This window comes from Miscanthus floridulus, chromosome 1 (genome assembly GCF_019320115.1).
Source record: "Miscanthus floridulus cultivar M001 chromosome 1, ASM1932011v1, whole genome shotgun sequence".
NCBI classification, from domain to species: Eukaryota; Viridiplantae; Streptophyta; class Magnoliopsida; order Poales; family Poaceae; genus Miscanthus; species Miscanthus floridulus.
The window spans coordinates 196,892,612-196,919,139 of NC_089580.1; the positions used below are offsets into that span (position 1 = coordinate 196,892,612).

At 51.4% G+C, this 26,528-nt stretch overlaps 1 long non-coding RNA gene across 1 annotated transcript; it reads left to right on the plus strand.

Moving 5' to 3' along the window:
* Positions 1-1,754: 1,754 nt before the first annotated feature.
* On the plus strand, positions 1,755-18,781 carry LOC136508305 (uncharacterized). The gene is made up of 3 exons (XR_010771920.1): positions 1,755-1,963; positions 2,069-2,304; positions 18,376-18,781. It is a non-coding gene; the product is annotated as an uncharacterized lncRNA (long non-coding RNA).
* Positions 18,782-26,528: the final 7,747 nt, after the last annotated feature.

Consider the following 26,528-nt stretch of genomic DNA (forward strand, 5'->3'; position numbering starts at 1 on the left):
GCCGCATCAAAGGAAAGTCAAGCTATTTCAATGGGAAGGTACCCTTTGAGGTGTACTCCTTCCATTTAAATTACAAGTCACTTTGATTTTTTGGTACATCTATTTTGCTATGCATCTAGAGATACTGCACTATTTCAACAGTACTTTTCAGAGAATGAACAGTGTTTCTCTCTCACAATAAATCAACATAAAGCATCATCATAAGCCAAATTTCAGCGAAACAAACAACCATGTCTAGATGAATAGCAAAATAAATATACCAAAAAAGTTAAAGCGACTTATAATTTAGAACGGATGATGGAGTAGTAAAAAGAGTAGTATTCCATTTAAGACAAAAAGAAAAAATGTCCTTTTTATTTATCCTTCGGACTCACTTTGCCAACATGTATTCTTTCGTAAGAGTACGTTATGTAACACGGTCGACAGGACAAAAGCGTCAAGGAAGGGTGAAAATTGCATGAATCAACGCACGACAACATGTGAATTTCTTTTTACATTGTCTAATTGGCTGGAACTAGACTTGATCATGGATCATCCGACTCGACCCGCTAGTGTGTTAGGTTGGATTTATGTCATGATTTTTGACTCATGACCTAATACAATATAAAAAAATCAACTCAAAGTAGAAAATTCTGATAAATAATTTCATCTGAGCTGACCTACCTGTGCATCGGATGAGGCTCGGGTCAAATATTTTTATGCGACAATTTTTTTAGCCCACCCGGCGACTCCTCATTTGATCTGGTCTAGCTGGAACTCCCGTTTTATCGCCCACACACACCCCTCCATTCCCATTGCTACTTGCTAGTTCTTGAAAGCCATCATAAAACGTTCAATAGGAAAACATTTTTTACTGTATATCTTTTTAGGCGGGATCACTTATCATGCAGCCTCAACTTCTTTCTCATCCAAGTTCCGTCCTATTCATTTAGCTTATAAGTCGTACTTTTTTCAGTCAACGAACAATATTTTTCTCTCATAACAAATCAGTTAACAGTTTTTAAGTCATAACTTATCAGCTAAACGAACGAAACATTTGTTTCTCCTCGTGACATGCCATCGCGCACTGCTACTACTTCGCGATTGTCGTCCGTTCGGCCTCCCGTACGGGACACGACCAGTACTAATAAAATAGAGAAAGGTGCGACATTATATCGTGGCGTTCGGCTGGTACGGTTTTGGATGATTTTGGATGATTAAATAGTATTATATAAGAGAGAATAAACTGAAACAAGCGGAAACCCTACCAGCCGAACGGGCAGTATAACTCTTAGCTAAAATATATATGGTGAAAAATTAAAGGTGACAGTTGATTCTTTGTAGATGCGACCACACGCTCGTTTCAGCTTTGCTGCAGCACTGTGCTATAGTATTCTGCAGTTTTCCCGCAACTGTAACGGAGAGGTAGCTGGCAATTTTGCCGCAACCGTAGCTGAAGCCATGCTGTAGCCAGGAAGGTGCCATACTGCCATCGCCTGCTTCCTTCCGGCCCGCCGCTCTCGCACCGTCCCCGTGCGTGATCCCAGAAAGGCTGCGGCCGCGCGGGCTGCTGAACACACTGCCGATCGCGAGGGAAACTGCCGACGGAGAGCGCGTCCGCCCACTCACTCTTGGGCTGGGGCTGGGCCTGGGCCTGGGCCTGACACGCATTTTCCGTAATTTGCCTCTGGCCCACGAGCGACGGGCCATCGTGCGCCCATTGCCACTGAAACACCACCGTCCTGCTGCGCACCTCCTGCTAGCTGCTGCCTAATGGCCCATCCTTTGCTGGCATGCACACGCAAGACGCAACGCAACCCACCGCCGCGCCGCCGCCGGCGCCACTTCCTTCCCCTTCCCCGGTCGTCTCCCGTGGCTCGCGGTCTCCCCTTGAACCATCCGTGGTCCCGTTCTTCTCCAGTATGCGGCTATTTCTGATTTCTGTGCCCACGCACAGGCGTCAGGCGGACCCGGCTCTTTGTAGGTAAAATCCTAGTTCCTCCTTGCTGTGGGGTCATTGCAATTACAATTAACAGGTGCTTCTTCGAATCTTATTATCTGCTGTATACTTTGTTTTTTTTTGTTACAGTTACGGGGACGATACCCCAGTCCATCATAATCACATTATTCAGGAAAGATATCTAGACGTTTACAGCACACATGTAGAGCATGTTAACAGCATGTCAGACCAATCCCAGAGAAAGGGTACACTAGACAGTGAGACAGCCACCATGTTACATAGGAACGAAATGAAGTGCCGTTTGAGAATGAAGTGACACCTCAGTTTCAGAAAAAGAGAATAAAGCGACACCAGACAATCACCAGGTTACTCACCAAGTCACTATACCTGTATCTGTTCAGTTAACGTTAGCCCAATGTGCAATGGCCGCGTTGTAGTGCTGAAAGCAATAGAATTCCTGGCGCATTTCTGAGGATGCGATTTGTGCGTCTTTCTACGAGTAGAGCCTGATTTAGGGGGTGTTTGGCATGGCTCCTCCTAAGGGGCTTCTTCGGAGGAGCCAGAGCCGTTTTGGAGGAACCACAATTTGTGGCTCCTCTAAAACGGCTCCGGCTCCTCTTAGCCGGAGCCGGAGAGGAGCCCTGCCAAACAGGCCCTTACTTCATTATGGCAGTAAATACCTAGGCTCAGGACGCTTTGCTTTATGGTATTGTTGCAGATAAATTGGTGTCTTTTTTGAATGTTTTTTGCTTGTCTGTCATCATTAGTTGTAATGCACTCTTATAGCAGAGATCTGTGGTCAGTTTAGCTTTGATGTGTTTTATGCATGAAATCGAGAACTAAGTAGTTTATCTCACTAGTTAAAGAAACTAAAAGAATGTGCATGGCTTAGTGAGATATTCTGTTTATTCAAAATATTACAAGTTTAGTTCATCTTATTTGGCATGCAAAGATGTACACCACTTTCTCAATAATTAGGTGTCTCATCCGATTCTTCTGACATTCTTGGGTCAAATCATTACACAATGTACAGAGGTGTAGGAATTTTCTTGAGTGTGAAGAACAAGTTGCTTGAATAATGATCACTACTGACTTTAGTCATGTGCCCACTGGTTTGCTTAATTGACTTCTTTCATCTGGAAAATAATGATCCCTAGTGACCTTGAGAGTTTAAATTGCTTAGTTGCATCACACGTTCACACTAATACTTACAGGTCCAAGAGATAACAAGTTTAGTTCATCTTCTTAAGCGTGCAAAGGTGCTCAACACTTCCTCAACAATTAGGTGGTTCATCCAAATCTTCTGATATTCTTGGCCAAATCATTAAATGTGCAAAGGTGTAGGTCATTTTCTTGAGTGCGATGCACAAGTTGTTTGAATAATGATCACTACTGACCTTACTCATGTGCCAACTAGTTTGCTTAATTGACTTCTTTCATCTGGAAAATAATGATCCCTAGTGACCTTAAGAGTTTAAATCGCTTAGTTGCATCACACGTTCACACTGCTACTTACAGGTTCAAAGAAAATGGCTGATTCTTAGTAATTTGCAAATGCATTAGTTGTATCACACTAGTTGTAGGATAGAGTTTAATGATATAAATTTTGTTAGTATAAGGTTTTCGCTGATCAAGTTTTGTATCCATGAATTAGCAAACACATTGGTTTAGCACATAAGAAGGCTCGTGAACAACACTTGATCAAGTATTTTTATGATCAGTTCACAAGGAATAACATTCATGTGATTTGCCGAGGTTATATGTCTAGCTTTAGCCGTATGAGTTTCTTTCCTGTTTAAGAGGTTCTATATTTTCTTTGAAGGTAAGGTTTGTACGGCTGGAAGGAGTAGGTGTGTAGGACCACAAGTCCCTTCCTTGCTCCTTCCACCTCTTCTTTGTTCTTCCTTCCATCATGACTTGCAGTCTGTCATATCAGATGGCATTGTGCTCTTGTGACGCATGTATCATTTATCAGTTGAAGTTTTGCAGACTCTGCCTCTTCATTTCACAAACTTCCTACTATATCAATGTTATGTTCTTTTCCTGGATGTTCTGTTTAATGCTTGTCAATTCGCAACTTGAATCTTACACAGTGCATATAGACTGGGTAACTCTTGAAGTTTGATCGTACAGATTTTCCCTAACTGTGAATGTGTTCTTGAATATAGGATAAGGACAGCATCTTTTTAGTACTGTACCATAATATATTGAAAACCGGTGAGCTTAAAACCATCTCGTTGCTGTGGGTGTCTGTAGCTCAGTGTCGTCATTGATACCAATGACACATATTTCTGGTCTAGTTTCCTGTGAGGTTGTTCACTTGGATGTGTAACTTTTGATCCAAAACTTACATTTTCATTCCATGTTTCCTTCACTACACCTAGATCTAGATTTATGGCTTTTGGTTCCAGGTTTCCTTCACTGGAACCAGCTTTTTAGTGTTAGCCAATAGTTACAACTTACAACTAGTTAATCACGCCATAGGAGAAATAGATCTGGGAGTTGATGTATTAGGTGATGCAAATTGATCTCGATGTCCCCTCAGAGTTTATCTGACTCTAGTTTCTTTGCAAGATCTTTTACTCATTAGATTTCTCTGGCCTATATGTGTTTGGTTTGTGCCCAAATTCACCTTTGCCAAAAATTTATCTATCCCCAAAAGTTTTGAAAACCATACCAAACACCTGGTATCATCCTAGGAAGTTTAGAGAACCCTTTTGGCCAAGCTTTAGGCAGCGAGTATTCCGAGGGAACGGATAGAGATTGTGGGCGCACGTCCCGCGGCGGGACGTTGTGGCAGATCGTGGCAGGCGCGGAGATTTAGGCGGGCGGTTGGTTTCCTCGCATCTGTCGCCCCTATAAAATCAAAGGGTTCGCCCCATGGGTTCCATACCTTGCATCTTTGCCTCCGCCGCCACGACCGCCGCCACCAGTCGCCTAGGATTCCCCGTCTCTGCATCCCTGCCGCCGTCAAGCCCGCATCCAATCGTCCCCACCTCCAATGGATCCGTGGTGCCGTTCTGACATCACCTTCCAGCGCATGGAGGGCCTCGTTTGTCGTGGTCTTCTCCGCGCGTGGACCTCGGCCGAGGAGTGGCTGCTGCCCGGTGAGGAGGATATGCCGTCGCCGCCCGACGGCTATGTGGTGTCGTTCGCCCACTTCCATGAGCGTGGGTTCGCGACCCCCGCCCACAAATTTCTTCAGGGGCTGCTACATTATTACAAGATCGAGTTGCAGCATCTGAACCCCAACGGGATCCAGCACATGGTGGCGTTCGTCGCCCTGTGCGAGGGGTTCCTGGGGATCAGCCCCCACTTCGATCTGTGGAGGTACTTCTTCGCTGTCACCCTCCAGAAGAAGAGGGAGAAAAACGGCAGGCAGGAGCTGCATATGCCGATGGGGTGCGCCGGCATCCAGCTCCGGAACAATCGGGTCGGCGAGTACCCGCCCATGCGGCTCTCGACGTCCAACAAGGGGTGGCACTCGCGGTGGTTCTATCTCAAGAACGCCGCCGCCGCCGCCCCTCTGCCGGAGTTCACCGGACGCCTGATCGAAGAGGCCCTGGAGTCATGGAGGAAGTGGGGCGTCCCGGAGAAGGACAAGAAGAAGATCCGGGACCACATCGCCGCCATCCACATCCTCAAGGAGAACGGCCTGAAGGGGTCGGGCGTCATTGGGGCCTACCACGCCAGGAGGGTGGCGCCGTTGATGACGCGTGCGCTCCCGCTATACGCGATGGCGCCCGAGGCGTCGTTCGACAAAACGGCGCTCGCCGAGGGGGCGCTCCCCAACTCTGAGATCGCGCAACGCATCAAGGAGGCCATGGAGCCCTCGTGGGACGATGCGGGTGCCCCCTCGATTTCGTCTTCCCAGTGCCGGGACATCCTCCGATGCGGCCGGAACCAGGCCACGTCGTCTTCGTAAGTTTCCCCTTCTCCTGCCTTCTCTTCAATCGATTTCCCGACCTCTTGATACTAACTTTGAGAGGGACGGGACCAGCCGAGGGACCTCATCTTCACGGATCATCCGGCGCCGTTGCCGAGGGATTCGTCCGTGAGGGCGGCGAATCGCGCCGAGGGCGAGCGACTGAGGAAGGCGAAGGAGGACAAGAGGAAGAAGCAGCGGAAGTTGCAGGTGCGGGAACGGGGGGAGGACACCGACAGCGACGACGGTGATGATGGTGACGACGACGAGGAGGTAGCCGACGATGTCGAGTGGGGCATTCTGGAAAACGAGGATGCGCTGACAGGTATCGGTTCGTCCTTGCAGGAGTCGGGACCCTTCCCGTTCCACGGAGGGGAGGGCGCGTCCGGGGAGCTGGCGGAGACGGGCCGTACCGTCGGCCTGCCCAGGAGCCAACAGGGGCGGGCGGCTCTGCCGCCGCGCCCGAGGTGCCAGCGGAGGCGGGTGGCTTCGCCGTCGTGCCCCAAGATCCAAGGGGAGCGAGCCCCTCTTCCGAGGAGCAGGGGGCGGGCTCGAAGCGGCCTCGCCCCTACGAGGCGGAGCAGAGGTCGGGGGGTTCGCCCCCCAAACGTATCTGTCGCTCGACGGCGCTGAGGTGAGTCATCAGCTCCTCTGTTTTTCCCTGTTATGGTCGGATTTCATCGTGACTTATGCTTTTCGTTTCTTGCAGCGTCGGGAGGCAGCGCAATCCTTTGGCGCTGGCGCCAAAGAAGAGCGTCGCCCTTCAAGCGAGGCGGCAGCCATCGGCTGGCATCGCGCCCGTTTCGGGCGGGAGCGGCGCTAGTGTGACTGCGTCGCCGGCCGGTAAGGTGCCGCTCACGGTGGCGCCCGTGCCCTCGGCGGGATGGGCGGACGCGGGGGCTCAAGGGACGCCTTCGGAGGTCGCAAAGCAGCCGGCGATGGAGGCGATACCGCTGCCAATGACGGGGCGGATGGGGCTGCCGACCGCGCTCGTGACGCCGGCCGTGGCGGGCGCGACGCAGCCGGTCGGGGTCCCGCCGACGTAGGTGGAGGCGGCGGCGGCTGTGACAGGCGAGCCACAGCCAAAAGCAACCGTGGCGGCGCTTGAGGCACCGGCGCGACCCACGCCACCGGCGGCCCAAGCGATGGCGCCTGGCGTGGGCCGGACGGAGGGGGACGCGGCCGAGGGGTACCCGGACGTCGTGGTGCCGGGAGAGGGGTTGGCGTCCGTACTACTGACCCCTCCCGTCGCCTGAGGGAGTGTCCCGGCGGGGACGTCACGGCGAGGAGGATCGGCGGCGATCGGGACCGGTGGGGAGCCGTCCCTGGCCCTGACGTCGGTGGGCAGCGACTCGCCTGCCCGGAGCGAGCCCTTGTTCCGTTTGGCGAGTCCAGAGGATCCGATGTCGACGCTCTTCACTCTCGACGCCGCCGCAGAGAGCATGGAGCGGGAGAGCCTCGACGTGGGGATCGCATCCGTGCTCGAAGCCCTGGACCACGCTCGAGGTGCTTTGCGCGACGTTGTCGTTTCCTCCGGCCGGGTATTCACTTGACCATGCTTCTCGCCCTTTTCTCTCTATATATATTTTTGTATTCTGACCATCATCTCCTTTCAGTCCCTTATCGCTTGCAGCCGGAGTAATTCTCGGTTCCTTCATGAGCAGAAGGAAACCTGGGACCGCCTCGTCGAGGAGGCACGGCTGCGCGGGGAGGTGACCGCCCAGCTTGTTGCCGCCCAGCAGTGGGTGGCCGAGTTGACTCCCCTCGTTGAGGTGGACAGTCTTCGGTCGCGGGTGGCCGAGGCCCGTCGGCATGCGGACGAGGCCGAGAGGGCGTTCGAGGCCCTGTCGGCGAGATCGCGGAAGGACGACGAGGAGGCCGCCAAGGTCAGGAAGGAGCGGGACGAGCTGCTCCAGAAGGACGCCAAGACCCGCCAGCGGATCCTCGACCTTCTGGCCGAGGTCGAGAAGGAACGGGAGCTAAAGCTGGGAGCCGAGGAGAAGCTCGCGGCCCTGGAGAAGAAGGCGAGCCTGGATGCCGCGGCGGTCGCTCGGCTGCGCAAGGAGCGAGATGAGCTGCTCCAAACCACGGAGAGGCTCCGCTCGGAGCGTGGCGCAGCTCGCGAAGAGCGCGACCAGGCCTTCCGAGAGCGTGACCAGGCCTACCTGGAGCGCGACGACGCGCAGCAGAAGGTCGGCTCCCTCCAGGCCGAGCTTGGAAACGCGACGGCCCAGAAGCTGGAGGCCGAAAGCGTTTCTGCCGGGCTGGCCGTGGACCTTGCCGAGGCGAGGAGGAATCTTCAGGCGGAGAGCGACGAGCTCGGTATCTTGAGTGCCGCCCTCGGAGTGGTCTGTGACGACCTGGAGGTGGTGCGGTCGGAGGGGACCAGTTCGCTTGCGGCCCGTGCCGTCGAGATCACGGCGCGGTTGCGCCAGCTCGAGAGGAACGCCCTTCGCGATGGGGTCAACCAATCCTTCGCGATTGCTCGTTCTCATTACGGGGACAGCATCGACCTGGAGACGATGAGCCCCGGCTTCGCGCCTGGCTATGAAGACCACGAGCTGGAGATGGAGACGGCGGTGGCTCTCCTTTCGCAGGACCTGGCGGACAGGATAGAGAGCATAGTTCTCCCCCGGAGGGGTTAGTTAGCCTGATAAGTCGGGTAATCATTCATGTAACAAGCGGACAAGCTCCGACCCCTCTGTACTATCCGAACAAACTTATCATTTTATTTCGTTTGATCGAATTTGTTTTTCCTCCCTTTTTATTTGTGAAAAGGGGTTTATGTGTTCCGACCCTTCCGTTTGTTAAGACCGTTGGGCCCGAGGTGTAATTGGAAAACTCTGATCACGCTGGTAAGCAAGAGTGCCGTAGCCGCTGGGGCGTAGGTTTCTCGTAGTCCGACCAGCCTTGCTCAGTCGTTCGTTTCCGCGAACCCTGCCACTAGGTTTAACGTGAGGAAGAGGTCGGGCGCGGCGACTGTTTCAGAATGGGTGTATTTATACCCTTATTGTATTTATACCCTTATCAGCCCCGGAGTGAGATCCGATCCCTTGCCGTTGCTGGGGTCGGATGTCACTAAAGATCGAGGAGAGGATAGCGAAATTAGTAGGAGAAAACGTCTCTTGTTTTCGCACGTACCCCCTCCCTAGGTTCTGAGCCATCGTTTTGCGACCACGTGCTCAGTCGCCTTGCGAGTCTAACTTTCCTCGAGCCCCCGCGCGTAGCAGGGATCCGGTCGAGGGTTGGCTCGTCTTTGTGATCGTCGCCCCGTCCGCGGTTTTCGCAACCGGAGGGATTGAGCTAACGTCATTTGCCTCGATGGCTCAAGTGACGCGTTCGGTGAGCTTGCTAACGGGCATGTTCGAGTGGAATCCGGGTCCGTCGTTTGTGACCGGGTCGGCAAAAGCCCTTATGTGGCATTCCACTGCTCCTTAACCCGCCTTCCAGCAGATGCCCGAGCAGTTCCGGAGGGCGACTCAGGTGGCCTGATGGCCTCCTCTCAATGGGGATTCTGTGGCCTCGGCTTGAGGTTAGGATCGAACGAGAAGGTTGAGACGACCCTGTCCGCTTTTAAGCGGGTCGGTCAAAGGCCGCTGGGGCTCATCTGCGTTCTTTCCCCTGGCTCTGTTCGACGCGAGGCGGCCTCGCGCCCTTCGCGGGCCAGCCTTCGAACCCCGGTCTCCCGATTTAGGGTCGGGCGGCCCGAGCCCCTAGCCCCGTGGGGTTCGGTAGGGGTCGGCCGTGTTTCATGCGTCACCACGTCCTCGGTTTCCGCAACCGGAAGGGCTGAGCTAACGACACTTGCCTCGATGGCTCGAGTGTCGCGCTCGGTGAGCTCGCTAACGGGCATGTTCGAGTGGAATCCGGGTCCGTCGTCCGCTGACGGGGTCGGCATGGCCCTCATGTGGCATTCCACTACTCCTTAACCCGCCTCTCGGTAGATGCCCGAGCCGTTCGATGGGCTCGGGTGGCCCGTTGGCCTCTCCTCGATGGAGATTCTGTGGCCTTGGCTCGAGGTTAGGATCGAACGAGAAAGGTCGAGATGTCCCTGTCCGCTTCTGAGCGGGGTCAGGCAAGGCCGCTGGGGCTCATCTCGGTTTTTCTCCCCTGGCTCTGTTTGACGCGAGGCGGCATCGAGCCCTTCGCGGGCCGGCCTTCGAACCTCGGTCGGTCGCCGCTTATATCGAATGAGACGACTACCGCTTCGTGACGCGACGCGAAGCGTTGTAATGCAGCAATTGCATATGCAATGCTTGGATGTATGGGATGAATGTATGAATGCGTGCATTAGAATGGATGAATGAATGCTTGGATGTATGGGATGAATGTATGAATGCGTGCATGAGAATGGATGAATGAATGCTTGGATGTATGGGATGAATGTATGGATGAATGAATGTATGAATGCATGCATGAGAATGGATGAATGAATGATCATGCAATGGAAAAGAAAAGTGGGGGTCAGTAAAGTTACCTCGATGGCTCGAGTGACGGGTTCGGGGAGCTCTTACCGGATATGTCCGTGTGGGGTCCGGGTTCAACGTTCGTGACGAAGCCGGCGTAACCTGCATGGGGCATCCCACTTCTCCGTACCCGTCTCTCGGCAGCGGCCCGAGCCGTACGACCGACCTGGGTGACCTGCCGGCCTCTCCTCGATGGAGATTCCGCCGGTGGGTCCCTCCAAATCCTTCCAGGGAAGGCAGAGGCTAAAGCTCGGGATGCGGGAACAAGAAACTCTGATCACGCTGGCGAGCAAAAACGCCATAGCCGTCGGGGCGTAGGTTTCTCGTAGTACGACCAGCTTTACTCAGAGTTTGTTTCTGCACACCTTGCCTCTAGGTTTTAGCGCTAGAAAGGGGTCGGGCATCGAGAATGCCTACCGAATAGACACTTGCCATCCCTCGAGCGAGACCTGACCCCTCGCCGTTGCTGGGGTCGGTGGTTCGATAGCGAAATTAATGCGCGTAAAAGTAAGGGCGACCCATCTCTCGGCAGCGGCCCGAATCGTTCGATCGATTTGGGTGACCTGCGGGGCTCTCCTCGATGGAGATTCCGTAGGTGGGCCCCCCAAACCTTTCCCGAGAAGGCGGAGGCTAAGGCTCGGGGTGCGGGAACAAAAACTCTGATCACGCTGGCGAGCAAAAACTCCGTAGCCGTCGGGGCTTAGGTTTCTCGCAGTCCGACCAGCTTTACTCAGTGCTTGTCTCCGCACACCTTACCTGCAGTTTTTTTAATGTGAGGAGGGGTCGGGCATAGAGAATGTCTACCGAATAGACACTCTTGTCAGCCCCCGAGCAAGGCCCGACCCCCCGCCGTCGCTGGGGTCGGAGGCTCGATAGCGAAATTAATAGGAGAAATCGTGCGTAAATTAAGGGTGACCCATCCCTCGGCAGCGGCTTTGAGCCGTTCGATCAACTTGGGCACATGATTTACCTCAATGGTACGAGTGATGGGTCCAGGGAGCTCTTACCGGATATGATCGAGTGGAAATCCGGGTCCGTCGTTTGTGACGGGGTCGGCATAACCCTCGTGGGGCATCCTGCTGCTCCCTACCTGTCCCTCGGCAGCGGCCAAGCCGTCCGATCGACTTGTGTTACCCGCTGGGACAGGACTTGCCTGCAGAGATGTGGGATGAGAACATCCCGCCCAAAAACTTAGTTAAGCAGATAAGCCAGGCGACGAACTTGTAATAAGTAGACAAGTTCTTAGATTTCGTTATTGCCAAACAGTTTCTAGCCCTTCTCCCCCTTTTGTATAAAACGGTTAGTGCATCCCAACCCTTACCGTTGTTAAGGTCGTAAAGCTCGGGGTGCGGGTGAGTAAATTCTGATCACGCTGGTGAGCAAAGGCGCCGTAGCCGTCGAGGCGTAGGTCTCTCGCAGTCCGACCAGTTATACTTAGATTTTGTTCCCGAACCCTAGCTCCTAGGTCTTAACGTGATAGGGGTCGGACACAGAGAATGTTTGCTAGACGGATAGACTCTTAAACGCGTACCGACTCTTTCCGTGGCTAAGGCCAAAAAGCCCGGGGTGTGGAAAAAAAACTCTGATTACGCTGGTGAGCAAAGACGTCGTAGCCGCCGAGACGTAGGTTTCTCGCAGTCCGACCAGTTTTACTCAGCGTTTATTTCCGCAAACTTCGCTTTTGGGTCTTAATCGTGAGAAAGGGTCGGACGTAGAGACTGTCTATCGGATAGGTACGCTCTTATTAGCCGCCGAATGAAGCCCGACCCCTTACCGTTGCTGGGGTCGGGTGTCACAAAAGATCGGGGAGTTCGATAGCGAAACTGATAAAAGGAAGTGTGCGTTTATTAAGAGTAAAAGCAACGTAGCTGCTCGATGTTTCAAGCGTTGACGAAGACCTCGCCGTCGATGGTCTTGAGCTTGTAGGCGCCTGGCCGGAGCTTCTCCGTGACGATGTACGGTCCTCCTACGGCAGGGAGAGCTTGTGGCGGTCCTCGCTGCTCTGGACGAGGCAGAGCACCAGGTCCCCGACGTTGAAGGCCCGACCCTGCATTCGACGGCCGTGGAACCGGCGCAACGCTTGCTGGTACTTGGCCGAGCAGAGGAGGGCGACGTCGCGCGCTTTATCTAGCTGGGCTCCTTCCTATGCTCCCCCTTGTTGGAGCTTCCGGACAAGAACCGCTTCAAGAGGACGCAGTCTTTGAACAGGTGCTCGACGGGGAAATCATGGTTCGGGCATGGCCCTTCGAGCAGCTTCTCGAAGTGGTTCGAGGTTCCCTTGGCGGGCTTCCGACCCTCCTTACAGTCGGCGGTGGCCACGAGCGAGCCCCCGCGCCGCCGCTTGTTCTTCCTTTTGTTGGGACGGTTGGAGGCGCCTTCGTCGGCGTCCTTGTCCCGCTTTGCCTTTCCCTTGAGGGTGTGTCGGCCAAAGGCCTAAGGTCCCGCCAAGTCAGGGCTCGGGCTTCGGTCCTCACCGCTGTCATTGCATCCGCCACGGCGTGGGTGGTAGCCGCGGCTAGCCCCCTACCTCGCATCGCTGCAGGCAGGCCTGCGGGCGTCGAGGGTGTCGCGTGCGTCGCGGTGGAGGCCGAGACGCTCATGCACCGGAACCGCGGTGTGCGGCCCGCCGCCTTACGGGGCCTGATGGGCCGATACGTCCTCGTCGGGTTGTTTTGAGGGCGCGTCGCGCCTGCGGGCGTCGAGGGTATCGCGTGTGTCGCGGTGGAGGCCGAGACGCTTATGCACCGGAACCGCGGTGCGCGGCCTACACGGGAGTGCTGTCGGGGCGCTCCGGACGAGGTATTCCGAGGAGAGCGGCTCCTCCGGCAAGCTGCGTCATGACGTTGGCGAACGAGAAGGTGAGGTGACGTAGGTCCTCCCGGGACGGTCGGGGTCCCGGGAAGGCGCCGAGCTGGCGCTCTAAATTCCCGTAGTCGAAGTCGAGGAGCTGGTCGCTCCCGGGGGCGCGGACCTCCGGTACGTGCAGCTGCAGCTCCTCGAGCGTCTTGGCGCTCGCGTCGAGGCCGGAGGAGTGGAGAGGTTGGCCGGCGGCGGGAGCCTGAACCAACCTTCCCTCCGTCATGACGATGCAGTCTAGGCCCCCAAAACGCACGTGCGCGCCCGGGACCCAGCTGACGTTGTGACTAGCCATCCAAGGCCTGGTGTGGATGTCGAGACGCGCAAAAGGCCCCTACCTGGTACGCCAACTATTGGTGTTTCGAGTTGCCACCAACAAGTAAATTTCTAATATTGCGCGTCTGGTCCGGATGGTGTGCTAAGAGGACACAAGGTTTATACTGGTTTGGACAGAATGTCCCTACGTCCAGTTCGTTGTTGCTGCTCGTGTTAGTAGCATTGAAAGTTCGTAGTAGGGGTTACAAACGGTCGAGAGAGGGACGGGTCCTAAGTCTCTGGTGGTGTGTTGCGATGAGTTCCGATCGGTTTCGGATTTGAGTCGAGCTCGGATGTGTTCGGATGCGGGATCGTTGTGATGAGTTGCGATCGTTGGTCCCCTCCCCTTAATGGGATGCTCTGCTTTCCCTTTTATAGGCCAAGGGAAAGCAGGGGTTACAACGGAGGGAAAAGAGGAGAAATGAGAAGGAGAAGAAGTCCTTCAGGATCGACGGGTCCTTCTTTTCCTTCACATGGGTCCCGCCGATCCTGTAGACGTCAATAGGGACAGCTCCACGTCGCGGCCCTGTCCGTCACTGGCGCCATGTGCAGGCGTCGTCTCCCGGTCGTGGCGCTTCACTCCGTCCTGGCGGACGTCGTGGTGAACTGACGCGTCTGTGAGTTTTCGTACAAGGGTTAGGCAAAACAGTACCGGTATGCCCGACGCTGTTACTGATGTGAGTCCCCAGGTATGGCCCGTCACGGCCACAGGTTATATCGGGGCGTGCTGGTCACTTCCCTGGCGTCAGAGCTTTGACCCAGACCCATACGTTGGACCTGGAGTGGTTGGCGGCGGTATGGGTCTTCGTCGGGCGAGACGGAGCCTCTGGCCTTGGGGTCGGGTGAGGCGGAGTTCCTCCCCAGAGGTCGGGCGAGGCGGAGCCCAAACCCATGGGTCAGGCGAGGCGGAGCTTGGACCCGAGGGTCGGGCGAGGCGGAGCCCTGCCCTCAGAGGTCAGGCGAAGCAAAGCCAGCCCTCGGAGGTCGGGCGAGGCGGAACCGGCCCTCAGAGGCCGGGCGAGGCGGAGCTTGCGTACCTAGGGGTCGGCAAGAGCTGTAGTCGCGCCCTTGACCGCTCGGATGAATTAACGTTGATGGTTATTAGCTCCTCCTCTTCGGTTACCCTGGTATTAGTCCCCGACAGATAGAGTTTAATGATATAAATTTTGTTAGTACAAGGTTTGTGCAATGTGCAATGGCCGCGTTGTAGTGTTGAAAGCAATAGAATTCCTGGCGCATTTCTGAGGATGCGATTTGTGCATCTTTCTACGAGTAGAGCCTGATTTAGGGGGTGTTTGGCATGGCTCCTCCTAAGGGGCTTCTTCGGAGGAGCCAGAGCCGTTTTGGAGGAAACGGCTCTGGCTCCTCTGAGCCGGAGCCGGAGAGGAGCCCTGCCAAACAGGCCCTTACTTCGTTATGGCAGTAAATACCCAGGCTCAGGACGCTTTGCTTTATGATATTGTTGCAGATAAATTGGTGTCTTTTTTGAATGTTTTTTGCTTGTCTGTCATCATTAGTTGTGATGCACTCTTATAGCAGAGATCTGTGGTCAGTTTAGCTTTGATGTGTTTTATGCATGAAATCGAGAACTAAGTAGTTTATCTCACTAGTTAAAGAAACTAAAAGAATGTGCATGGCTTAGTGAGATATTCTGTTTATTCAAAATATTACAAGTTTAGTTCATCTTATTTGGCATGCAAAGATGTACACCACTTTCTCAATAATTAGGTGTCTCATCCGATTCTTCTGACATTCTTGGGTCAAATCATTACACAATGTACAGAGGTGTAGGAATTTTCTTGAGTGCGAAGAACAAGTTGTTTGAATAATGATCACTACTGACTTTAGTCATGTGCCCACTGGTTTGCTTAATTGACTTCTTTCATCTGGAAAATAATGATCCCTAGTGACCTTGAGAGTTTAAATTGCTTAGTTGCATCACACGTTCACACTAATACTTACAGGTCCAAGAGATAACAAGTTTAGTTCATCTTCTTAAGCGTGCAAAGGTGCTCAACACTTCCTCAACAATTAGGTGGTTCATCCAAATCTTCTGATATTCTTGGCCAAATCATTAAATGTGCAAAGGTGTAGGTCATTTTCTTGAGTGCGATGCACAAGTTGTTTGAATAATGATCACTACTGACCTTACTCATGTGCCAACTAGTTTGCTTAATTGACTTCTTTCATCTGGAAAATAATGATCCCTAGTGACCTTAAGAGTTTAAATCGCTTAGTTGCATCACACGTTCACACTGCTACTTACAGGTTCAAAGAAAATGGCTGATTCTCAGTAATTTGCAAATGCATTAGTTGTATCACACTAGTTGTAGGATAGAGTTTAATGATATAAATTTTGTTAGTATAAGGTTTTCGCTGATCAAGTTTTGTATCCATGAATTAGCAAACACATTGGTTTAACACATAAGAAGGCTCGTGAACAACACTTGATCAAGTATTTTTATGATCAGTTCACAAGGAATAACATTCATGTGATTTGCCGAGGTTATATGTCTAGCTTTAGCCGTATGAGTTTCTTTCCTGTTTAAGAGGTTCTATATTTTCTTTGAAGGTAAGGTTTGTACGGCTGTAAGGAGTAGGTGTGTAGGACCACAAGTCCCTTCCTTGCTCCTTCCACCTCTTCTTTGTTCTTCCTTCCATCATGACTTGCAGTCTGTCATATCAGATGGCATTGTGCTCTTGTGACGCATGTATCATTTATCAGTTGAAGTTTTGCAGACTCTGCCTCTTCATTTCACAAACTTCCTACTATATCAATGTTATGTTCTTTTCCTGGATGTTCTGTTTAATGCTTGTCAATTCGCAACTTGAATCTTACACAGTGCATATAGACTGGGTAACTCTTGAAGTTTGATCGTACAGATTTTCCCTAACTGTGAATGTGTTCTTGAATATAGGATAAGGACAGCATCTTTTTAGTACTGTACCATAATATATTGAAAACCGGTGAGCTTAAAACCATCTCGTTGCTGTGGGTGTCTGTAGCTCAGTGTCGTCATTGATACCAATGACACATATTTCTGGTCTAGTTTCCTGTGAGGTTGTTCACTTGGATGTGTAACTTTTGATCCAAAACTTACATTTTCATTCCATGTTTCCTTCACTACACCTAGATCTAGATTTATGGCTTTTGGTTCCAGGTTTCCTTCACTGGAACCAGCTTTTTAGTGTTAGCCAATAGTTACAACTTACAACTAGTTAATCACGCCATAGGAGAAATAGATCTGGGAGTTGATGTATTAGGTGATGCAAATTGATCTCGACGTCCCCTCAGAGTTTATCTGACTCTAGTTTCTTTGCAAGATCTTTTACTCATTAGATTTCTCTGGCCTATACATCTGTGTTTGGTTTGTGCCCAAATTCACCTTTGCCAAAAATTTATCTATCCCCAAAAGTTTTGAAAACCATACCAAACACCTGGTATCGTCCTAGGAAGTTTAGAGAACCCTTTTGGCCAAGCTTTAGGCATCGAGTATTGAAGTTGAAGCATCGGGTTTGGATTTGCTGTAACTTGGTCGATTGGATCTCTTTCTGTTAATATGGATGGTTAATGGCCAACTCTTAGATCTGGTTCAGCCCTCTTACAGAATTAGATGTGGTGGTGTTGGATCATTTGGAATGTATGAATATTTGGCCTCCAGCTTCTTTTGTGTCTGGCACTCCTAGCCTGCAGTTTCTGCAGGAATTATTTTTCAAGTAGAGTTACATAAAGGGAGCTGAAGGCCAGTTTCTTAAAGAAGGCCTGTCATGATTATTGTTCAATGTTGTCTGTATAAATCACCAGTCTCCAGGCTTCCTAATAAACCTATATGGCATCACGACATAATCAGCTTGACCTGAGATTCACAGTGACAAATTGTGATATCAGTTACCTATGTTCTTTCAGTACAGACTTCCATGATTATTGTTTTTGTTTGCAAAGAACACGATAGTGTTGATATTAGGAATTGAGCTAGGCTCAGTTGGTGGGACCATGGGAGGCGTGGGCGTACACCCACACCCAGGTCTTTGTCCTTTGTCGACTTCAATTTGGATGCCTATTTCTTCTTATTTACAGTGCCATCTAGTTCGTCTGGGTTGTTTGAGTTTTTTTTAATATGTTGATAACTTGATATTGTGGCACTTCGTTGTAAGTTGAAACCGTGTATTCTATTCTCTAAGTTGGAATATTTGTTGTGCTTTCATTTATGTGGCGGTAATTTCTGGACTCTACTACATGATGCTTCTTTTTAGTAGACTATGAGAGGTGTCTATCATTGTAAGTTGAAACTATGTAGTGTATCCTCTCGAATGGTAATATATGTCCTATACTTGTGCACTTGCTTCCATTTGTTTGACATTTGACAGTGATTTTTCTGGTGCAATGACAATTCTTTATTTTAGAATGCGCAAGAGAATTGTGTGATTAAGAGGGGAACTAGTGCTTGATGATACTTGGACTGTTTGTGATGTCGTGTAGCATATTTGGCGTGTTTGCCTGATGACAGGGTTCTGAACTGAGCTACATTTTATGACAAGTGCAGTTGCTAAACTCTGCTAGTCTGCTTATCTCCTATTAGTTCATATGAAACCCCAGATGGCTTTAGCATGTTACATACCAGCTCTAGCGTTTCCTTTTCTTTCATTATTTTTTACACAAAACTGTACATGCCATGTTCATCATTACCTCATATGGTTTGTCCCATTCCTTGGTTCGGTCTTGGCAGTTAGTCCTCTATTTTCTGATTTATTACTTGTATATGTAAGTAGCGTGCATGTTATGCTGTTTTTGTTCCCCCTTTTTTTGGAGATAGGATGTTGTATTTTGTGTTGTTAAGTCCATTGGAGTACTGAGGAGATGGTTTCTTTCGCAGCATCAAATTGTCTCCGGTATAAAACTGAAAGGAATATGTGGCTGGACAAGATTCTTATACTAGGTCAGTTCGAGGTTGAATTCTTCCGTAGGCAATGAGTTGGCTGCAGACAGCAGAAGGCCTCGCAGAATCCACGTCAGTCTCTGAAAGTAGTAGCGCTTTTGAGTTGTTCTGATGTCGGTATCCTGGTAGGATTCCTAGCTACCTCGGAGGCATAACGAGCAGCCGAGAGAGCGCCCGCCTTTCCTAGGGTTGGACATAAAACCTGGTATCCAAACCCGAACTATTCAGACACGGATTTGAACTACACGTACTTGAAATACCCGATTATAATTTCGGACAATAACTCTAGGTACCCAAATTTAATTCAAGTAGTTCTGGTACTGATTTCCGGAACCGAATTACTCGTTAACATCCGAAATTCATGTATGTGTGGTTTGTGATCTGTATGCGTGTTTATGTCTATCATTTTGAACAATATTAGTGTAGTTGTTGAAGACACGCTGTTTGATACTTAGATATACACTGTCTAGGTACATAATAAAAATAATGTATTTAGAAAAATCAAAACGTCTTAATTTGGAATAGAGTGAGTATCAATTTTTAATAGCTGAACAACGCGATCTGAATTTTTTCGAGTTACCTAAATGGCCACTCCTAGCCTTTGCTGTGTTGTTTGGTCCATGTACTGAGCTCATCTATGTGCGGTCACTGTTCAATATCCATTCGAATCTATCATTGCACTATTATATTACGACAAGTCTGATAGTGTACCCAACGAAACTAGTTTGATGCTGCAGATGCTGATGTACTTATTGTCTATAAACTTGATCAAAACTAGAGTTTCAATTCGGACAAAACTGTTCGTTTGGCTATGGCTTGTGGTAAACGATCGTAAATTTTCAGCCGGAACAGTATTTTTCTCCCACACAAACCAGCCAGCAGTACTTCTTCACGAATCAGCCAACCGAACTGGGAGTATGTCAGGAGACTTCCTCGGTCAAGTACATGCGCTAGAATGATTATTAGGCTTTGCACCATGATAAGCGAGTGTACTTGATGGGCCGGTTGGTTACTTGTCGTGTGCAATTGGCGTTGCGCAACCGCGCACGGCTCGACGTCCCAAACTCCCAATTGGTGTGCATGATTGGTAGAGTGGCTCTGCTCGTGGCGGTCAATTGTAGGAACAGAAGCAGAGCAGACATCTGTTTTCTATCTGACGGGCTCAGCTGCGCCCCCTGGGCTAGGCATGCATATGGCGTTCATTCAGAGGTGAAATGGACCCAGGCGGCTAGCAATGCATGGCCGTGATCCATGCACATGCCAAAATGGCCGAGCACGGCGCGCGGGCCTAGGCCGGACTGAGCGGTGGTGGTGAGATGACGCGCGGGCAGATGCGGAGGCGGAGACTCCGCCTAGCTAGGTACTCCCTCCGTCCCATTGAGTTTGTCGCTCGGGAACCGGGATTGTGAGGGGGGCACGGTTTTCCAACGACAAACTCAATGGGACGGAGGGAGTACGTGAAAACGGTGCAGTGAAATGAAAAGGAAGAAACCAGACACGCACAGACGCACAGGCGGGGGCAGGCAGGCGTCGAAAAGAAAGGACCAGCCCAATAGCCATAGGTCCGTCGTGTTCGTGGCCGTGGCCGTAGCGCGAGGGTGGGTGCAGCGCCTGCAGGCAGGTGGGATGCGCGCGTGAGTCCACCCGCGGACACCGCCGCTGTTTGCGGGGCGGCACCGTGCCGACTGCCGAGCGAGCGAGGGAGCCGTCGATCCATCCCGCACGACGTGGACGTGGGTCTTGGACCGCTAGGGATCCGCGCGCTAGCTGCCTGGGGAGGCGGACGGACGCGCCTGCCGGCTGCCGGGACTCCGTCCGTGCCTCCCTCCGGTCGATCCGCAAAGGTACCAAAAAGAGCGCGGGCGCGGGCAGGCCCTATCACCTCAAGACTGTCGCGCGCGGATGCCGGCCGCGCTCCCGTGAACGAACCCACCGCTAGCTTGCGCGCGCGCTGTGCTGTGCCTGTTTGTGTGCGCTGTGATGTGAACCCACCTTTTAGGGCCTGTTTGTTCGTCCCCGCGCGCGCCTTGTGCGCGGGGCGACCTGCTACCCTCGCACGCTGGCCGCTGTGCGCGTTCCCTGGTGTGATGGCAGGCGGACTCGGACAGGGTATCGCATCGCATCGCCATCGCACGGTCCCTCCCTCGTACGCACGGTGCCGGGACAAGGCATAGGGGATTGGGCGACGGTGAGCTGCGCTGCGCTGCGCCCTGCACAGTGCACACTACTGCTGCTCTTACTCGGGAGTTGGGACTGCAGGCAGGGACCACAGCTAGCGCCGATCGGTCTATCTTCAGCGCTCGATCGAGTAGAGATCCACATCGTGACGAGTCATTCATTACGCGCGACGCCAACGAACACATTGTGACGCCGACGTGCATACATATGCATGCTCTCCTAGCCCTAGCCCTACATATTGCGTTGCGTGTGGTGTAAGCATAGCAAGGGGAGGGAGGCGGAGAAATTCTTTGCTTGCGCGCGTCTCCATCGCGTCGTCTATTGGCGCCGCATAACGATGCTACCAGGAGTAATAGTAGTATACAGCAACTAGGTACCACGTGTACGCCACGTTACTATGGTAGTACTGGTATACGAACTCCAACCAAAGACAAGCTACTGCTACTGGCTCAGAGCATCTCTAATAGTTTTTTTAAAAAAATCTCACACTCTAAATCATCATTTGAAGAGTCATTTACGTAAAAATCGGTTTCTATGTCTTTTTACTCTCCATAGTTTTACTAAATCTTGTGTGCACTCTAGCCAGAGAGTCATTCATAGTTTTCTATCTTTGACTAGTGAAAATCCGGAATACAAGATGACTAAATTAGATAACTAAATAATAAAGAAGTTGTTGTAGGGTATTTTTTTCATCAAAGTCTCTATTTCTAGCAATTAGAAAGGATTTGAAGAATCTTTTTGAGTTGCTCTTAGACGTACATATCAGTAGCGCCACCACCCCGTGATTGTTTTTTCTTTGTTGTTGTTATCGTCTAATATAATGAGGAGACGATAAACAATTCCCCCGCGGTTTTGTTGCATGCGCATTGTTATAGTCTTCTCCACGCATCCGTCAGATCTGATAGCTCATCCCGAATCAAGATTAGCCACCTCACCAAATCTCCCAGATAACGAGCCCAGGCCCGGCCCGGCAAACCACGCATGCACAACACACAATCAATGCATCCGGCACCGGCAGCATATTCTTCGTCTTCCGCTTCCCTTCCCGGCCGGCCAGCACGCTGCACGCGCAAATGCATCGCATCCCGTCGATCCTAGTACACGTACGCAACCGATGCGATGGTGTATATCGTCGTCGTCACTAGACGCTAATCAGGCAGCTAGCAGGCCCGCGGCCGCCGGGCGGGATGTCGATCGGGTATATGATTAATCGCATTCGTGTACGTCGTACCAATCGCTGGCCGCGTCGCCAGCACACCCGGCGTCCGTCTACGTCGTCGTCGGCGACAGCCGATCCGATCCGACTCGGGGCGACAGCGACGCTCGCGGCCGCTGCGTTTTGCCTGCCTGCATGCCCCGGTTCCGCCTCTCCCAGTCTCCCGTCTCCCGTCTCCTCCCCCGCCGAGCGGCGGCTCCAGAGCGAACGAAGCGGGCCGCGGGCGGGGCGGGGGACATGCATGCCGCCCGAGGCGAGCACGCCACGTCGACTCCGCGTCGATGATCCATCACCCCACAGCGACAGGCGCAAGCGTACGCCGCCCCCAGCCCCCAAGGCATCTGATCTGGAGGGAGCTCGCCGGCCGACGCGGCGCCGACCGAGCCGTGCGGGCGCGCGCCGTACGTACTCTCGCGTGCCCGCGTCAAGACGATGGCCATGGGGGATCAATCCGCCGGCATTAAACAACGGCCGGCGCCTGGTGTAGTGTAGCCCGTCCGTCCGACCCTTTTTTGACGTCCGGTGGCTGCCTGTAGGTGGCCGTGACAAGACCCCAGACCCGTATAAATTCCGTTGGCGAGACGACCTGGGTCGAACGCTGCCAGCGACGGGAGGTGTTTTAAAATGGGGCCGCGAGATTGCAGATTTCATGCGAAAACGACAGGGTCCGTAATTGAAAACCGAATGTCGCCAGGGGGATTAAACAAATGCGGAGATTCCATTCCATTGGTAGGCCGCCGTGCTTTGCTACTTCCAGGTAGCCTCGATGGATCTGTTAGCCCCTGATCTTCGCAACGGGTGAGTCCACTCACCATCGCGGTCGACCACGCACTATTGTTGTTCGATCACGTACTATGACCAGAGGTAGAAGAATAGAAGAAGAACAGAGCACACACAACACACAACAAACATCAGCGTTGGCCGGAGCTCTGCAGAGGAGATGGCAAAATTAAACTCGCTCTCTTTACTGAGTTACAGTGACAAACTATATATAGAACTCTACCAATCCAATCCTACTACACAGACATGTCAGACTGTCATGCTGCTACAGTGACTAGATGTGACGGCAGGACTGACTTTGACGCCTGCCCCTGCTGTGGCTACAACGCGGCAGGAGAGTCATTCGGCGCTTGCCCCTGCAGCTGCTACAGTGTAACAGCAGGGAGCCCTTTTCGGCGCTGCCTATCCCTGCCGTGCGTTCACACAAGGGGAGTAGCAGATTACTTAACAATTTTTCTCCTAATCCTGCTGCTAACCCTTGAACCCCCTCCATGTCGATCATCTTCTTCAGTTCCGTGAGCTGAAGACGGCCGAGCGGCTTGGTGAGAACGTCCACGAGTTGCCGACCAGTTTCGACGAACTCGATGACGATCTGCCCTACATTGATACAGTCCCTGAGGAAGTGAAACTTGACGTCGATGTGCTTGCTCCGGTCGTGGAGAACCGGATTCTTAGCGAGGGCGATGACGGGCTGGTTGTCCACCATCAGTGCTGGTGGGTGAGCTTCCACACCGGTCAGCTCACCCAGCAGCCGGCGCAGCCACATAGCTTGGCACGCCGCTGTGGCCGTCGCCACGTACTCTGCCTCGCACGTGGACAGCGCCACCACCTTCTGTTTCAGCGACAACCATGAGATTGTGGCCGACCCGAGGAAAACGAGCACGCCAAAGGTGCTCCGCCGTCCGTCGATGTCCCCCGCCATGTCTACATCGCTGAACACAGTGAGCTACAGCCTACTTCTGCCGATCTTGGGGAAGACAATCCCCTGATCCACCGTCCCCTTGACGTAGCGCAGCAGCCGCTTCACCATAGCCCAGTGATCCTCTCGGGGATCCTCCATGAAGCGGCTGACGTAGCCCACGGCGAACACAATGTCCAGCCTCGTGTGGACTAGGTAGCGTAGACCACCGACAATGCTCCGGTAGAGTGTTGCATCTACCTTCACCGCGGTATTGGCCTTCTGAAAGCATCTAGGCCCCTAGTTGGGTTTCGATGATTAATGACGACACGAGATTACTATGACTAACGTGTGTTTTGCAGCGACAATTTAAGTTAGGTAATGGTAATGGTAATTGATTGATCAATCATGGTTGTCATGCCCCTGTCGATGGAAATCGTTTCGGTTTTCGAATGATGGACGACAAGGTTAAGGACGGACTAGTTCTAAGTGTCGTTTGGTGTTTGAGAGACACTTATAGTAGTTTAGGACTTTATTTTACCTTTGGCCGTACTATTAAGGGGGGTATGGACTAGTAGCTTGACCTAGGTAACTCTAGTGGGTTAGGTGTGGTGCACATTTATCAAACCTAGCACTAGTTAGCTCAGGAATAGCCCTATGATCAATTGGAATAAACTTCATTCACATAGAATTTCGAGTCGAAAGTGAATGGAGGGTCAAATGACTGACCGGACGCTGGTCTGGTTGTGACCGGACGCTGGAGGGTGAGTCCAGTCAGTTCATTTGATCAACTACAGTCGTCTGATACTGACCGGATGCTAAGTGAAAGTGGACCGGACGCTGGATGCCGGTGTCTCGTCAACTCCAGAGAGGTTCCAGAGAGGAATTTTCTTGACCGGACGCGTCCGGTCTGTACAGACCGGACGCTGGTTAGGATCCGGTAACTGACCGGACGCTGAACAGTGAAGTGACCGAACTATGCGTGCCAGCGTCCGGTCAACATTAGTAAGGTTTTAGATAGCGTTTTTCTTGACCGGACGCAGGTCAGAGTCCAGTCAGAACTTAACGGCTCTTTGCAGGTATAACTGACCGGAGCGTCCGGTCACCCTGACCGGAGCGTCCGGTCACCCCATAGAATGTTGACTTAGCCTCCAAATGTTATGTTTTGAATGAGGGAGTATAAATACTTACTCCACTCGTCCAAGGGATGTCTCTTGCCTATTTTTTCAGCTGAGAAACACCTTGAGAGTGCAAGGGAGAGCAAGAGCCTAGTGATGTGATTGAGATTTAAGAATCCAAGATTAAGGTCCTCATCAGTGCAAGGAGAGTAGCAAGTGTGCATCCATCCTTCTCATTAGGCTTATCGTGGTTAAGTGAGAGTTTGTTCTTGTTACTCTTGGTGATCACCATCACCTAGACGGCTCGGTGGTGATTGAGAGTTTTGTGATCATCCGGTGGAGCTTGTGGATGACCAACTCAAGTTGTGAGCGGTTGTGGGCGATTCACCACGATGGAGTATCGAAGAATCAGCCCGTAGAGAGCACTTGATCCTTACGTGGATCAAGGGGGAGCTACACCCTTGCGCGGGTACTCCAATGAGGACTAGTGGGGAGTTGCAACTCTCCGATACCTCGGCAAAACATCGCCGTGTTCCTTTCTCTCTCTTTACTTTAAGTATTTACATTTGAGCAATTCATTTCATGTCTTTATATTCATAGAATTGTCATGCTAGAGTAGGATTAGAACTTAGGGTGCAAAACTTTTATGTGGTAGAATAATAGAATCACATTCTAGGCACAAGAGGTGAAGTGGGCTAAGTATAGGGCTTAAATATTGCAAAGAATTTAGAATTAGCCCAATTCACCACCTCTTGGGTATCTTGATCCTTTCAATTGGTATCGGAGGCTTGTGCTCGCTAAATTAGGCTTAACCGCCTAGAGAAAGATGTCCCACGGGGATGGACCTCCTCCTATCTTTGAGGGAGATGATTTTCCTTATTGAAAAATCCGTATGGAGGCTTATTTAGAAGCTTTAGATGTTGGAATTCTTAGAGCCGCCTCTCAAGGTTTCCCAAAACCTAAGGATCCCACACACCTTCAAGGCGATGAAGTTAATTACGATAAATGGAATGCAAAGGCTAGAAACATCACCTTTAGAGGCCTTTGCAAAGATGTTTGTAACCGTGTGCGGAACCACAAGGATGCCCATGCATTATAGTCGAACATTTGTACGCTCCATGAGGGAACTAAGAGTGAGCGTGAGGAACGCTACCACCTTGTCATGAAAAAGCTTCATCAAGGTGATCTTTTCACTGCTACACCAACTCAAATATTGGGAAAGATCAATGCACATGAGATGTATATGCACATCACACCACAAGATGGCTCTTCTTCCACCAAGAAGAAAGACTTGGCATTCAAGGCTAGCCAAGAGAAGAAGGGCAAAGCAAGAGTTGAACATGAGAGTGATGATGAAATTGATGATGTAAGTCTTGCTCTCGTGGTGAGAAGAACCATAAAGATGCTTAAGAAGCTCAACAAAAACGGTGTCAAGTTTGATGGCAAGAAGAAGAAATTCTTCAATAGCAATAGAAGGAAGCCAATCTCTGAGCTGGATTGCTATAATTATGGAGAACTTGGTCATCTAGCTCATCAATGCCCTAAGCCCAAGAAAGACAAGTACAAGAAGAAGTACAAGGGCAAGAAAGATGACTCAAGTAATGAAGATGATGATGAGAAGAAGAAAAGCAAGCCATACAAGAAGAAGGATGGCAAGAAGAATGATTTCCACAAGAAGAAGAATAACAAGGCATACATCGTTGGTGATTGGCTCATGGATATTGATTCATCAAGTTGCTCATCCGATGATAAAAGTGAGAACGAGAAGGTGGCCGCTATTATAATTAACTCTTCACTATCTTCACCGACACCACCGCCATCATCCTCTACACACCTATGTCTTATGGCCAAGGGTGAACGAAAGGTACAAAATAATGATGATAGTAGTGGTGATGATCAT